This window comes from Tachyglossus aculeatus, chromosome 2 (assembly GCF_015852505.1).
Source record: "Tachyglossus aculeatus isolate mTacAcu1 chromosome 2, mTacAcu1.pri, whole genome shotgun sequence".
NCBI lineage: Eukaryota > Metazoa > Chordata > Mammalia > Monotremata > Tachyglossidae > Tachyglossus > Tachyglossus aculeatus.
The window spans coordinates 45,823,870-45,839,278 of record NC_052067.1 but is presented as its reverse complement, the minus strand read 5'-3'; the positions used below and the strand labels follow the sequence as shown (position 1 = coordinate 45,839,278).

General features: G+C 45.1%; 2 non-coding genes across 2 annotated transcripts; one reads left to right on the top strand and one right to left on the bottom strand.

Annotated features, from left to right (window-relative positions):
• Window positions 1-5,546: 5,546 nt before the first annotated feature.
• LOC119924492 lies at window positions 5,547-5,688 on the top strand. The gene has a single exon (XR_005449203.1). It is a non-coding gene; the product is annotated as a small nucleolar RNA SNORA7 (small nucleolar RNA).
• A 5,410-nt stretch (window positions 5,689-11,098) lies between these two features.
• On the bottom strand, window positions 11,099-11,236 carry LOC119924296. Its single transcript, XR_005449095.1, has one exon. It is a non-coding gene; the product is annotated as a small nucleolar RNA SNORA7 (small nucleolar RNA).
• Window positions 11,237-15,409: the final 4,173 nt, after the last annotated feature.

Below are 15,409 nucleotides of genomic sequence, written 5' to 3'. Positions count from 1 at the left end.
CACATTTGGGGGTGGGAGTCAGAGGAGGAGCCTGAGAAGGAGACTGGGAATGAACGGCCAGAGAGAGAAGAGGAAAACCAGGAGTGAACAGTCAGTGATTGTATGGATTAGCACTTGTATCTACCCCAGTGCTTAGTATAGTGCCTGGCACATAGTAAGTGCTTAACAAACACCATTATAAAAAAATGTTCACAATGAGCATTTTACTCTAGAATTGATCCATGAAGTAAATGTTTCTCTTGAATACATATGCTATAAGATCTGGTCTCAAATGAGCTTGGAAATATTTCCCTAATAATAACAATAATAATTATTATTATGGATTTATTAAACACTTCTCATGTGTCAAATGCACTAAGTGCTGGGATAGTGCTGGGATAGTGCTGGCGTGAAGATGGTAAGTGACTTACCCAAGGTCAAACAGCAGACAAATGATGGAGTTCCTCTATACTGTAAGCTCCGTGGGGGCAGGGAACATGTCTACCAATTCTGTTGTAGTGTACTCCAGTACTTAGTACAGTGTTTTACACACAGTGAGAGCTCAATAAGTAGGATTGATTGACTGATTTAAACCCAGATCTTCTGACTCTGTAACTGGAGCTCATTTCCCAATGGAAAAAAAATCTAAAAATTTTGAGTTCTTTCAGGGAAAAGTACAGCTTCCTGGCCTGTACATTCTAACTTAAGACAAAAACTAACCAGGCCAGGGGAACAAATGTTGATTTTGCAGGGATTTTGGAGCAGGGATTTTAGGAGGGAACAAGTGGGATGGAAACTAAGAGGGGATCAGCTTCTTTGAGATCACAGGCCCAAAAGTCACTGTTTTGGATCTGTCCTACCCTGACAGAGACTTGTCAGAGTCTTTTCTTGTCAGAGACTTGGGATGAGCAAGGATCATGTCAACCCTATCATATAACAATAATAATCATAATAATTGTGGTATTTGTTAAGCACTTACTATGTGCAAAGCACTGCTCTAAGTGCTGGGGTAGATACAAGGTAATCAGGTTGGACACAGTCCCTGTCCCATGTGGGGCTCATAGTGTTAATCTCCTTTTCACAGATGAGGGAACTGAGGTCTAGAGAAGTTAAGTGACTTGCCCACAAGGTCGCACAGCAGACAAATGGCAGAGTCATGATTAGAACCCAGGTCCTTCTAACTTCCAGGCCTGGGCTCTATCCATTAGGCCACGTTACTGCCTATGTGTCAGTCACTTTCCTAAGCACTGGGAAAGACACAAACTGCACACAGTAAGCGCTCAATAAATACGATTGAATGAATAATCAGTCTGGACACAGGCCATGTACCACATGGGTCTCACTGTCATAATCCCCTTCTACTGGCAAGGTAACCGAGGCACTCAGAAGGAAAATGATTTGCCCAAGTCAGTCAGTCAGTGAGTCAACTGTATTTATTAAGTGCTTATTGTATGCATAGCACTGTACTAAGTGCTTGGGAGAGTATGATAGAACAATAAACATTCCCTCCCCACAGAGAGCTCATGCAGAAGACACATGGTACAGCCGGGTTTAGAACCCAGGTCTTTCAAAATCCCAGGTCCATGCTCTATCCACTAGGCCATGCTGCCTCAATCGCCACCTTCCTTTCCAAGGAGTAAACATCTCTACCACGTCCCCAAAGGTGTCTTTGAGACAACTGGTGTATTTAACCATTGGTCACGTCCACAGATCGAAATTAGATTCACCTACCTCAAGTTCTCTGGGCAGCCGTCTTGTTTGTAAAAGCAATTTTTCAGAGCCCACTTGTTTTTCTCCTGGAAAATTGTGGTTTACCTAATTGAAGGCTGAGGAAAACCATCGTTCCAAACTTCCCCTTCGGTACCCCACTCTGGGGTGTGGTCCATTTCTCCGCAACCCGTGAGATCCCGTAATTGAATGGGACATGGGCAGATACAACCTCAGGTTCACGTTGCCAGCTCATCTGCGTCGGTCAGACAATGGGGTTGAACCCTGGTCAGATAACTGAGCAGTTAGCAGACTACGTGCTCTTGGAAGGCTCTAAAGGGATTGTTTACCATTCCAAGTCAAAGCTGATGAGCTCTACTTCTCTTCTAGAATTCTTCTACCTTGCCTCCTCTGTTTTCTCCCTGCACCCCTCAATGAAGCAGCTTGGCCTAGTGGATAGAACTCAGGCGTGGGTGACAAGAGGACCTGGGTTCTGATGCCGGCTCCACCTCTTGCCTGTTGAGAGACCTTGGGTGAGTCATTTCATTTCTCTGTGCCTCAGTTTCCTTGACCCAAAAATGTGGGTTCAAATCCTGTTCTCCCTCCTGGTTAGACTGATGAATGAAAGAGAATAGGAATAAATTTTTCATTCAACAAATGAATTCAATCTGCTACCAAATCCAGTTGGTTCAGCCTTCACGACTTTGCTAAAATCTGCCCTTTTCTCTCCAACCAAACTGCTACCAGGCAGATCCAAGAACTTAATCTACCCCACCTTGACTACTGCATTAGCCTCCTTGCTCCCAGCTGAAGTTCCATTGATTCAGTCATTGCAATACCTCCTGGGAGCCCCAAATCTCTTCCTCTGGAGGCCAAGGCAATCAGTGGATTAATGATGGTATTTATTAAGCGCTTTCTCTGTGTCAAGCACGCTGGGGTAGCTACCAGCTAATCAGGTCAGACACAGTCCCTGTCCCACAAGGGGCTCACAGTCTTAATCCCTATTTTACATATAAGGTAATGGAGGCACAGAGAGTTAAGTTGAGCTGCCCAAGGACACACAGTAGACAAAAGGCAAGACTGGGATTAGAACCCAGGTCCTCCTGATTTCCAGGCCCATGCTCTACCCACTAGGCCACATTACTTCCCCCTCCACTTTAAGGAAAATGGCAAGTGATTTTTTGAAATGGTATTTCGTTCATTCAATCCATTCATTTAATCGTATTTACTGAGCGCTTACTGTGTGCAAAGCACTCAACTAAGTGCTTGGAAGAGTACAGTACAACAACAAATAGGTACATTCCCTGCCCACAGTGATCTTATTAAACACTTACTACGTGACTACCAGTGTTCTAAGTGTTGGGGTAGATACGAGTTAATCAATTCTAGCACAGCCCCTGTCCTACATGGGGCTCACAGTCTAAGTAGGAGGGAGAACAGGTATTAAATCCCCATTTTACAGAGGAGGAAACGGAGGCACAGAGAAGTTAGGTGACTTATCCAAGGTCACTCAGCAAGTGTGTGGCAGAGCTGGGAGAAGGACCCAGGTCCTCTGACTCCTAGACATGTGCTCTTTCCTCTGGGCCATGGCTGCTCCAATTATAGCTGTGTTCTGCCCACCACCCTCAGGCAGACCGGAACATGTTCTCTTCCACAGGGAAACAACCTGTTACGGAGAAGGCTTGCATCCTGTCCGGGGTCCTGCCCTCGGCAGAAGGGATACGGTGTCCTCCGGCCACATCACGGCTGAGCTCAGCCCGGAGCGGATCCCAAGCTGAACTAGGATCCCATTTCGGTTTGCGTTTTTTCAGTCCCAGGGTGTGGACTTTACAAGATCAATTTCGGGCCTACGACTTGACGAAACGCCACTGGTATGGTCGAGTTTAAGAAAATATGCGTTCGTGTTTCCTTAGGGTTTCCACATCTGCTCGGCCACAGGAGGGAGGGGAGGCTGGTGAGGTCAGGAGGATGGCAAAACCAATCTTTCCCTGCGAGCACTTCCCACTCGGGAAATGGTTTTGATCTTCTTTCCGGATCAAGAAGACCAGCCCTTCTTCTGGGAGCCCGTCAAACCAAATGTGGCAGCCGAGGCAGCCTCCAGACCAGATGGAAAAACTCCAGAGTCAGTCAGTCCTATTTACTGAGTGCTTGTCATGTGCAGAGCACTGTACTAAGTGCTTGGGAAAGGACAGTATAACAATATGATAGTCACTTGCTGCCCCGCCTTCCACACAGCTGGAAGCCCAGGACACCTCCCAACCCCCAGGCTTTCCATCTGACAACTCCTTGTGACTCATATTCAAACAATCAATCAATTAACCAATTGCTCCATTCATTCTTTCATTCAATCCTATTTATTGAGTGCTCACTGTGTGCAAAGCACTATACTAGATGTTTGGGAATGTTATTTGTCAGTAGTCTTTCTTGAGAACCTACTGAGCACAGAGCCCTGTGCAGAGTCTTTGGAAAAGTACCCCAGAGGTGAAAGATAAAATGATCGTAGCATTTAATAAGTGCCTACTCTGTTCCCAGAACTGTACTAAGTAATGAGACAGATACAAGACAATCGGGTCCCACTTGGGGCTCACAGTCTAAATAGGAGGGAGGACAGGGATTGAATCTCCTATTTACAGATGAGGAAACTGAGGTACAGAGAAGTGAAGTGGCTTCCCCAGGGTCACCCAGCAGGCAAATGACAGACCTAGGATTAGAACCCAGGTCCTCTGACTACCTAGGCCACTAGGCCATAGTATGTCTCCCCACCTTAAAGGAGTTTACAATCTAACAGAGGAGACAGGCAGACAAAAGTTAGTTAGAATTAATGGAGAGCAGAAGGACAAATGCCAAGCTACAACCAGCAATAGCAGGAGTAAGGAAAGATGGGTAGATCAATAAGAAAGTAAATATGTGAGTAAGATTTGTAGATCAATCGATATATAGGTATCCTCTAGACTGTAAGCTCGTTGTGGACAGGACTGTGTCTGTTGTTATGCTGTACTTTCCAAAGCACTTAGTACAGTGCTTAACAAATTCCACAATTATTATTATTATTAATAGTAGTAATAGTATTTATTAAGCACTTACTGTGTGTAAAGCACTATATTAAGTGCTAGGAAAGAATCCACAGGTGGGAAATCAACAAGGTCCTTGGCCACAGACAGTATTAACAATTGTGGTATTTGTTAAAGTACTTACTGTGTGCCAAGCACTGTGGTAGATACAAGAGACTGAGGTTGAACCTAATCTTCTTCCCATAGAGGGCTCACAATCTAAGTGGAAGGGAGAACAGGTATTACATCTCCATTTTACAGATGAGGTAACTGAGGCCCAGAGAAGTGAAATGACTTGCTCAAGTTCACACAGCAGACAAGTGGGATTAGAACCCAGGTCTGCTGACTCCCAGACCATGCTCTTCCCACTCGGCCACACTGCTTTTCATAGGGAAAGAGCGATTGCAGGGGAGGGTTGGAAAAGAAGGGGTTGCTAGCTATTTTGGCTCAGCCATTTTAACTGAGAGCTGGGAAATGAGGCCAGAGGGACCAGAGTCAAGAAGAGAAGTGAGCGACAGTTTAGAGACAGGACATGGCAGGAGGTTTCAGGGTCAAGAGTGCGGTATCCAACTGGATGAAAAGAGAAGACGCTTGTGTGAATTAACAGCAGTTCTAACCTGGCACGAGCAAATCTTGAGGGGAGGGTCAGGAGCAGCAGGGGGAGAGCAGAGGTAAAACTGGAAACCCAGGATTAGTCTAGAGGAAGCAGCATAAAATGGAAAGCATAATACCTGTTCTCCCTCCTACTTAGACTTTTAGTCCCTTGTGGAAAAGGGATTATCTGATTATCCTGTGTCTCCCCCAGGCTTGTCCCTCTGAGGATGGCACCTGGAAAATTTCCAGTACTCTACCAGCCTCGGCTACAGGAGGGAGAGTCAAGCAAGCAGAGGCCTACCCTTTCCATTCCCAGGTTGGGCAGTGGCTAGAGAGTGGAAGGCTATCTGCTACAAGTCAAAACTCACCTGAGCTGGGCAGCAGCGGCATGGGGGAGAATCAAAGGTGAAGACTCAAGTTTACTGCACGGAAGGAGGCAACTGTAAACCACTTCTGCATTTTGACCAAGAAAACTCTATGGACCCACTGCCAGAACAATTGCAGATGGAGGTGGGACATTCTGGAAGATGTGTCCATGGAGTTATAATAATAACAATGATAGCATTTGTTAAGCACTTACTATGTGTGAAGCACTGTTCTAAACGCTGAGGGGGAAATACAAGGTGATCAGGTTGTCCCATGTGGGGCTCACAGTCTTAATCCCCATTTTACAGATGAGGTAACCGAGGACCAGAGAAGTTAAGTGACTTGCCCAAAGTCACACAGCTGACAAGTGACAGAGCCAGCATTAGAACCCATGACTTCTGGCTCCCAAGCCCGTGCTCTTTCCACTGAGCCATGCTGCATGGAGTTGCTGCGGACTGAAGATGATTCGACAGCATGAGACAAGACCCCAGGCTTAGTACAATGTTTAGCATTTAGTAAGTGCTTAACAAATACTGCTATTATTAGGAGTAGGGGAAGAACATAATAACTGTGGAATTTAAGGAATAACTTCAGACCAAATACTGTAAAGACAATATAAACTGATTAAACACATTCCCTGTCCCACACAAGGCTCATGGTCTAAGGGAGGGAGAACTGATCCCTCATCCTAATTTTGCAGATGAGAAAGCTGTGGCACAGAGGCATTCAGTGAATTGCCCAAGGTCACCCACCACACAAGTGGCAGAGCTGGGATTTGAACTCATGTCATCTGAGTCCCAGGTCTGGCCTTTTTCCACTAGACCACACTGCCTCCTTTCTTTTCCTCTCCACCCAAACTTCCACCTCGTTAATACAATTTCTCATCCTATCCTGCCTGCATTACTGCATCAGCCTCCTTGCTGACCTCCCAGCCACGTGCCTCTTCCCACTCCAGGCAATACTTCAGTCTGCTGCTCAGATCATTTTTCTACAGAAAGGTTCAGGACATGTCACCCTGCTCCTCAAAAACCACCAGTGGTTGCCCATCCACTTCCACATCAAACAGAAACTCATCATCAATTGGCTTTAAAGCAGTCCACCACCTTGTCCCCTCCTACCTCACCTCACTTCTCTCCTTCTACAACCCAGCCCACCCACTTCACTCCTCTGGGCCTTGATCTCACCGACCCCTGGCCCACATCTTGCCTTTGGCCTGGAATACCCTCCCTCCTCGAATCTGACAGTCAATTACTCTCCCCCTTTCAAAGCCTTATTGAAGGCACATCTCCTCCAAGAGGTCTTCCAGACTAAGCCCCACCTTTCTTCATCTCCCACTCTCTTCTGCGATGCCTTGACTTGCTCCCTTTGCTCTTCCCCCTCCCAGACCCCCAGAACTTATAGACATATCTGTAATTTTACTTATTTCTATTGATATCTGTTTTCCCTCGCCTAGACCTTGAGCTCATTGTGGTCAGGGAATGTGACCACATTGTTCTGTTTGTACTCTCCCAAACCCTTAGTACAGTGCTCTGCACACAGTAAGTGCTCAATAAATATGATTGAATGAATGAATGAATACTTCAGGGGTCCCTAAGCCACTTCTCTTGATGACCATCTGACCGACAAAAAGTTAAAGTATGGGAAAGTGTTTTCCTCGCTGTGACGTCCCACCCCAAGACTGCCAATCCTCTCATTTGCTTAGGAGGTTGGCTCAGCTTTGTACATTAAAGTGCCTGCTCTGAGAAACATTTTAGAAAACGTTACCGGGAGAGAGTAAAGAATGGAGTCATTACAATCAGCTGGTCAATCAGAGGTATTTACTGAGCGCTTGTGGTGTGCAGAGAACTGTTCATTTATTTGTATTAACGTCTGTCTCCCCCTCTAGACTATAAGCACACTGTGGGTAGAGAATGTTTCAGTTTATTGTTCTATTGTACTCTCCCAAGCACTTAGTACTGTGCTTGGCACACAGTAAGTGGTCAATAAATACAACTGAATGAACAATTGAACTACACATTTGGGAGAATACAATAAGTTTGGGAGAGTACAAACCAAACAATAGACAGTCACACTCCCTGCCCATAATGAGCTCAAGGTCTAGATGAGGGGAGACAGACATCAATACAAATAAAGAAAATTACAGATATGTCCTTAAGTGCTGTGGGGCTGGGAGGGGGAAGAATAAGTGCTCAATAAATATAACAATGAATAATTGAACAAATACCGTACTCTGCACTTGGGAGAGTACAATACGACAGGATACCCGCCCAAAACAAGTTTACAGTCCGTAAGGTCATAACAGTCATAAGAGTCAGAGAGCCAGCAGTGGGTTGCCCCAGAGAGTTGGCATGTAAAAAGAATTTTTCGGGTGCATTTTTGATGCTACGCTTGGACCGTGGCTTTGGTTTTCCGGTAGAAGAAGAGCTATTTCCAACAAAACCACATCCAGGACTCTAGATCCAGTCTCGTTATCGGAAAGCCAGCTATCTGGAGGTCACTGGCGTTTGTCTTCCTCTCAGGGATTCTCTCCTCATTCTGATCACTGCAGAACAAGCTCAACCCCATTCTCTCTCGACTCTAGTATTTTTGGGGTACCCGGGGGGCCAGAGGCACCTCAACTTATCCACCTAAAAGCATACATGCCTCAACACCACCAGTGGTTTTCCCCGATTGTCACTTTTTAAGCACAAAGGTGCTTGGACATAGACTGCCTCCTAATCAATCATCTTCATTGAGAGCTTCCTGTGTGCCGAGCACTGTATTAAGCCCTTGGACAGGTACGCTATTATAGAGTCAGTAGACACATTCCCTGCCCACTAATGTGGCGTAGTGGATAGAGTCCAGGGTCGAGAGTCAGAAGGTCATGGGTTCGAATCCCTACTCTGCCACTTGTCTGCTGCGTGGCCCTGGGAAAGTCACTTCACTTCTCTGGGTCTCAGTTACCTCGTCTGTAATGCAGGGATTGAGACTCTGAGCCCCAAGTGGAACAGGGACTCTGTCCAACCTGATTAACTTGTGCTTAGTACGATGCCCCTCATATAGTAAATGCTTTAGAAATACCATAAAAAATAAACAAATTGATAGGTCGCCCAGACAAATTTGTAAGCCAATCTCTTATGCAAATCACAGTGCTGGCAGTGCTTAACAAATACCATTAAAAAAAATCACACCCCCATCCCAGACCCCCTCAGCACCCTACAGCAGCTATGGCAATAAAATAACATGGGCCTGGGAATCAGAAGGTCATGGGTTCTAATCTCAGTTCCACCACTTGTTTGTGTGTGGCCTTGGGCAAGTCACTTTACTTCTCTGGGCCTCAGTTACTTCATCTGTAAAATGGGGATTAAGACTGTGAGCCCAAGGTAGGACAGGGACTGAATCCAACCCGATTTGCTTGGATCCATCCCAGCACTTATTACAGTGCCTAACACACTGTAAGAGCTTAACAAATACCCAAATTATTATTATTACACTCAAAAAGAGGAATACCACACTGTAATAGAAACCAGAATTTGGACCACAGATTTAAAAATTATGCAAGGCCCAATTCAAGGTGGTTTTTCTCTTCATTGATTTTTTCCAGTGGTATGGGAGAGGGGAAAAAGGTGTTTATGGGACAGTAGCTATCAGAGTTGATCCAGTCAACAGCGTTCATGAAAAACAGGTTTTGGAGGTGTACAGTCAGGGCAGTCAGAGAAAGCGGCAGAGCCTAGGGGACAGAGCACAGGGCTGGGAGTCAGGAGGCTTGGGTTCTAGTAGTGTAGCATAGCCTAAGAGAAGCAGCATGGCCTAGTGGCAAGGGCATTGGCTTGGGAGTCAGAAGACTCCACCACTTGCCTGCTGGGTGACCATGAGCAAGTCATTTTACGTCTCCGTGCCTCAGTTACCTCATCTGTAAAATGGGGATTAAGACTGTGAACCCCACATGGGACAACCTGTTTACCTTGTATCTACCCCAGTGCTTAGAGCAGTGCTTGGCACATAGTAAGTGCTCAACAAATACCATAATAATAATAGTTATTATTATTCTAATCCCATCTCTGTCCCTTACCTGCTGAGTGAACTTAGACTAGTAAATCACTTAACTTCTCTGTGCCTCGGTCTCGTCATAATAATAATTATGGTATTTGTTAAGCCCTTACTATATGCCAAGCACAGCCGTAAGGGCTGGGGTAGATAAAATTATCAGTTTAGACTCAGTCCCTACCCCACATAGGGCTCACAAATGAAGTAGAAGGGAGTAAGATTTAATCCCCATTTTATAGATGAGGAAACTGAGGCACAGAGAAGTTTAGTGATTTGCCCAGAGTCACACAGCAAGCAAGTGGCAGAGACGGGATTAGGTCCTTCTGGTTCCCAGGCCCGTGCTCTTTCCACCAGGCTGCACTGTTTCCCCATCTGTAGGAAAGGGATTAAATACCTCTTCTTCTTTCCCTTCACATTGTGAGCCCCAGATGGGACCAGGACTATGTCTGATCTGATGATATTTACCCCGGAGTTTGACGCATAGTAAGCATTTCACAGACACCACTATTATTCATTCATTCATTCAATCGTATTTATCGAGCGCTTACTGCGTGCAGAGCACTGTACTAAGCTCTTGGGAAGCACTATCATAATGCAATTCGGTGCCTAACATACCAGATAGCTAACAATGTGCATGAACAGTAGACAAGAAAAATATCTATTGATTTGAAAATAACTGACCCTTACCACATTTACTTTCTTTGAACCAAGGCAAATCCACTGCTTAATTTCATATCCTGCTCTGTGAGTCCAACAAGCCTTTCTGATGTCCCAGCACTGTCTTATTTTCTCCTATGGGGTCACACCATGCTTTTCTAATATAATCCAAATCAAGCTGTGTTAAAGCTTGTACACACACAGAAACTGAACAGCAACCATGTGGATATCACATGTACCCTTTGCAGCTGTGATTTTTTTTCTTTTTTTCTGGCAACATTACCAGTTCAAATAGACTGGAGAGCTTTTATAAATGCTGCTGTAGAATAATTTGCAAGGAGAGGTCACTGGCTGAATTACAAATACCAATAGCGTGAGAAAATTGATTACCTATTTTCATCTGCATGCATTCTCTGTCTTGATCTTAGATAAAAAAATAATCACTGTTGTGGTATTTTTTAAGGGCTTACAGTGTGTCATGCCCAAAGTTCTTGTTCTGTCTTTTGCTGTTGAGTCGTCACTGACCCATAGTGACTCCATGGACAAATCTCTCCCCAAACACCCCACTCTCCATCTTCAATCTTTCTGGTGGTGGATCCACAGAGTTTTCTTGGTCAAAATATGGAAGTGATTTACCATCACCTCCTTCCATGCAGTCAACTTGAGTCTCGCCCTCGACTCTCTCCTGTGCTGTTGCTGCCCAGCGCAGGAGTGTTTTGACTTGTAGCAGATTGTCTTCCACTACCTAGCCACTGCTCAAGCTAGAAATGGAATGATTATGCCTTTACTTGACTCTCCCTCTCATAGCCGAGACTGGAAGAGCACTGGAAACTCTCCAGGTGCCATCCTGTGAGGGGCACAGGGAACTCCTGAGGTCAGCATTGGGGTAGATACAAGATAAGCAGTTTGGAAATAGATCCTGTCCCACTTGGGGCTTACAGTTTAGTAGGAGAGAGGGCAGGTATTTCATTTCCATTTTACAGATGGTGAAGCTGAGGCACAGATAATTTAAAGTGACTTGCCCAAGGTCTCCCAGCAGGCAAGTAGAACCGGAATTAGAATCCACCTCTCCTAAGTCTCAAACCTCTGCATTTCCACCTGCTAGGCTGCACTGCTTCCTCAGTAGCTGTGCTCCATTAAGAATCCCATACAGCATGAAGAGCTGGAAAAGTCAAGCATATCAATGAGAATTCTGGGAATTGGCAATCTCTGGGGCATACATAGATTCAGTATTCCCCTAAGGCAGATTGTGGCAGTGGACAGGACATTCTGGAGAAAATATATTTACTGGAGTCACAACGAATCGGAAACGACTCGACGGCTGTTAATAATAATAACAAAGGCAGAGCCAAGGCCTTCTCTGGGTTTTACTCAGCCAGAATATCTTTTTTTAAAAAATAATATTTGTAAAGTGTTTACTATGTGCCAGACACCGTATGCAAGAGGCGTACAACAGAATTAGGGGACACATTCTCTTCTCACAATGATATTATGGTCTCAGGTTGGACACAGTCCTTGTTCCACATGGGGCTCGCAGAATTACTCTCCATTTTAGAGATGCAGGAACTGAGGCATGGAGAAGTGAAGTGACTTGCCCAAAGTCACACAGCAGACAAGTGGTGGAGCCAGGATTAGAACCCGGGTCTTCTGACTCCCAGGCCCTCTTCTCTATCTACTGGGTGCCTGGTTACTTACTGAAGACTAAGAAGTCCCGCTTGTTTTCTCATCCTTCAAAATAGCCAGTGTCTGCTTCCCTAGTCGCATTACCGAAACGAAAGCCGCAAATTTGGGGGAAAGTGGTACCTCGTTTGAAATCGCTGGGGTCAGTCACTGGTTGATTTTCATCTGGGGCCGTTATCAACCCCCGGGTCAATGTGATGATTGCAAACCATTATCCTGACGGCAGCCAAGAGAGCCACAGGGAGTGAGTCACACTGAGGAGGAAGGCATCAACAACCGGCCGAGGATGAGGGTGGAGACAGGGGAGAGTGGGAAAGTTAGGAACGGAGCCTGCTCTGACCCAAGTGGAAAAAGCGAGGGTGGGTTTTTCCCCGGGTTAGGAATCTGGCCACCCCACGTCCCACGGGTTTGGAAACAGATGCTCGGATTTGACTGTGGTTCCTCTCGGCCCCTTTAGAGTAACCTGAATCACGCTCTTGGTCCGAGTCAGTTTGTATTTACATGGATGCAACAGGCTGGGCAGGATAATAAGCACATGAGTAGCATTTTAGGTGCTTACAGTGCTCCAAGCACTGTGCTAAATGCAGGATTATCAGATCGGACGTAGTCCCTGTTTCAAGTGGGGTTCACAGTCTAAGGGGAAGGGAAGACAGTTATTTAATCCCCATTTTGCAGATCAGAAGTGAAATGACTTGCCCAATTCCCACAGTGGACAAGTGGCAGAGTTGGGATTAGAACCCAGGTTTGGGGGCTGTGTGCTTTCTACCATGTCACACTGTTTCTCAAGAACAGAACAAGTAGTCTCATAACCAATAGTATTGTTATTATTATTGTTATTATTATTATTATAACTACACTTCCCTAGAAGTAGCGTTCTCTCATCTTGAGATCAGTAGGTGCTTTTTTTTTTAAAAAAGGTACTTGTTAAGTGCTTACTATGTGCAGGATAATCAGGTTGGACACAGTCCATGTCCTATGTGGGGCTCATAGTCTTGATCCCCATTTTACAGGTGAGGCAACTGAGGCACGGAGAAACTTAGTTGCCCAAAGTCACACAGCAGATAAGTGGTGGAGCCGGGTTTAGAACCCAGGTCATTCTGACTCCCAGGCCTGTGCTCTATCCACTGGTTCCCACTGCTTCTCAGTTTAAGTTTCAGTTGTGTGCCTGAAATGTCAGAGTTCATCAGGTCTGCCTTTTATTATCATCAAAATGTACTGAGGTAGAAAATTCCCATCTGTGTCTTCCTTCTCTCAACCAGTGCACAACTTGAGTGCCTACTAAGGGGTGAGGCACTGTACTGAACACTTGGAAGAGCACAGCAGTAAGGAGACACATGGAAGTTGCCCTTAAGGGGCTTATCCTCTAATGCTGGAAGACAGACAGACACAAGTTGTTTTCAGAGTGAAAGTCAAAGGAAGAACAAGCCAGGAAGGAAAATACATGAAGAGAAAACAGCCAAACAAGTGATTATGCAGTTAAATAAACAAATACCATATAAATCAATTAATAAACATGCATATTTACAGGAGTGTGGAGTTGGGATTATCTTGTCTTGTTTTATGCTGTTGACTTGTTTCCGACCTATAGTGATTCAATGGACACATTTCTCCCAGAGAGCCCCACCTCCACCTGCAATCCTTCTGGTAGTGTAGGAAGTCTTAATAATAATAATAATGATAATAATAATAGTACTTGTTAAGCACTTACTATGTGCCAAGCACTGTTCTAAGCACTGGGGTAGATATAAGTTAATGCAGTTGGGCACAGTCCCTGTTCTACAAGGGGCTCACACTCTCAATCCCCACTGTACAGATGAGGGAACTGAGGCACAGAGAAGTTAAGGGGCTTGCCCAACATCATCCAGCAGACAAGTGGCAGAATGGGGATTAGAACCCAAGACCTTCTGACTCCCAAGCCCGTGCTCTGTCCATTAAGCCATTCCACTTTCCAGAATAGAGAAAGCTGTAGTCTGGCAGATTTGGGAGAAAAAGGAGTTCCTGGCAGGGGGAAAAGCATAAACTAGGAGTCGAAGGCAGGAGAGTTGAAAGCTCATTGTAGGCAGGGGATATGACTGATATATTGTTGTTTTGTACTCTTCCAAGCACTTAGTACAGTGTTCCACACACAGGAAGTGCTCAATAAATATGACTGACTGAGAGGGAAGTACGGTTAGAATGAGAACTTGGGAGGAGCAAAGGATTAGCAGGTGAAGAAAGTAGAGTTTTTTTTATTATATTTGCCTTCTGGGAAAGACACAAGTTCATCAGGTTGGACCCAGTCCCTGTCCCACATGGGGCTCACAGTCTAAGTAGGAGGGAGAACAGGCATTGAATTCCCATTTAACAGTTTAGGAAAATGAGGGACAGAGAAGTTAAATGACTTGCCCAAGGTCACCCAGCAAGCAATTGGCAGAGTGGGGATTAGAACCCAGGCCTGTGCTCTATCCATGAGGCCACGCTGCTTCTCGATAATGTAAGATATATAAGATATAAGAAAAAAGATATATATAAGATATGATAAATATGCTATATAAGAAGGAGAAAGTTTGATAGAAAGGGAGAGATAGGTAATCATTTGAGGATTTTGAGTAGTGAAGAGACTTCTAGACTGTAATCTCTGTCTCCCCCTTCTAGACTGTGAGCCCACTGTTGGGTAGGGACCATCTCTATATGTTGCCAACTTGTACTTCCCAAGCACTTAGTACAGTGCTCTGCACACAGTAAGTGCTCAATAAATGTGATTGAATGAATGAATGAATAATCTTGCTGTGGGCAGGGATGTGTCTACCAACTTTGTTATGGTGTAATCTTTCTAGCTCTTAGTTCAGTGCACTGAACATGGTAAAGTGTCCAATAAATACCATTGATTGATTTAAGGGTATCAAGTAAAGCTGAATGAAGAAGGTTTGTCCAGCAGTTTCGAGTGTGGGAAGAAGAGGGTAGAAGCTGGAGGCGGGGAGACCAGGAAGGAGGCTATCACAGGGCCTTGGACCAGATAGGGAGTTGTCTGAAGGGTGGGGGAATCCAAGAGATGTTACAGAAGGTGAATTGGCAAGATTTAGAAGTTGACTAATAATAATAACAATAATAATAATAATAATTGTGGTATTCGTTAAGTGATTAATATATGCCAGGCACTGTACTAAGTGCTGCGGTAGATACAAACAAATCAGGTTGGACACAGTCCCTGGCCTGCATGAGACTCACAGTCTCAATCCCCATTTTACAGAGGAGGTAACTGAGCCCCAGAGAAGTGAAATGACATGACCAAGGTCACACAGCAGACAAGTGGTGGAGGTGGGATTAGAACCCATGACCTTCTGACTCCCAGGCCCATACTCTAGCCACTA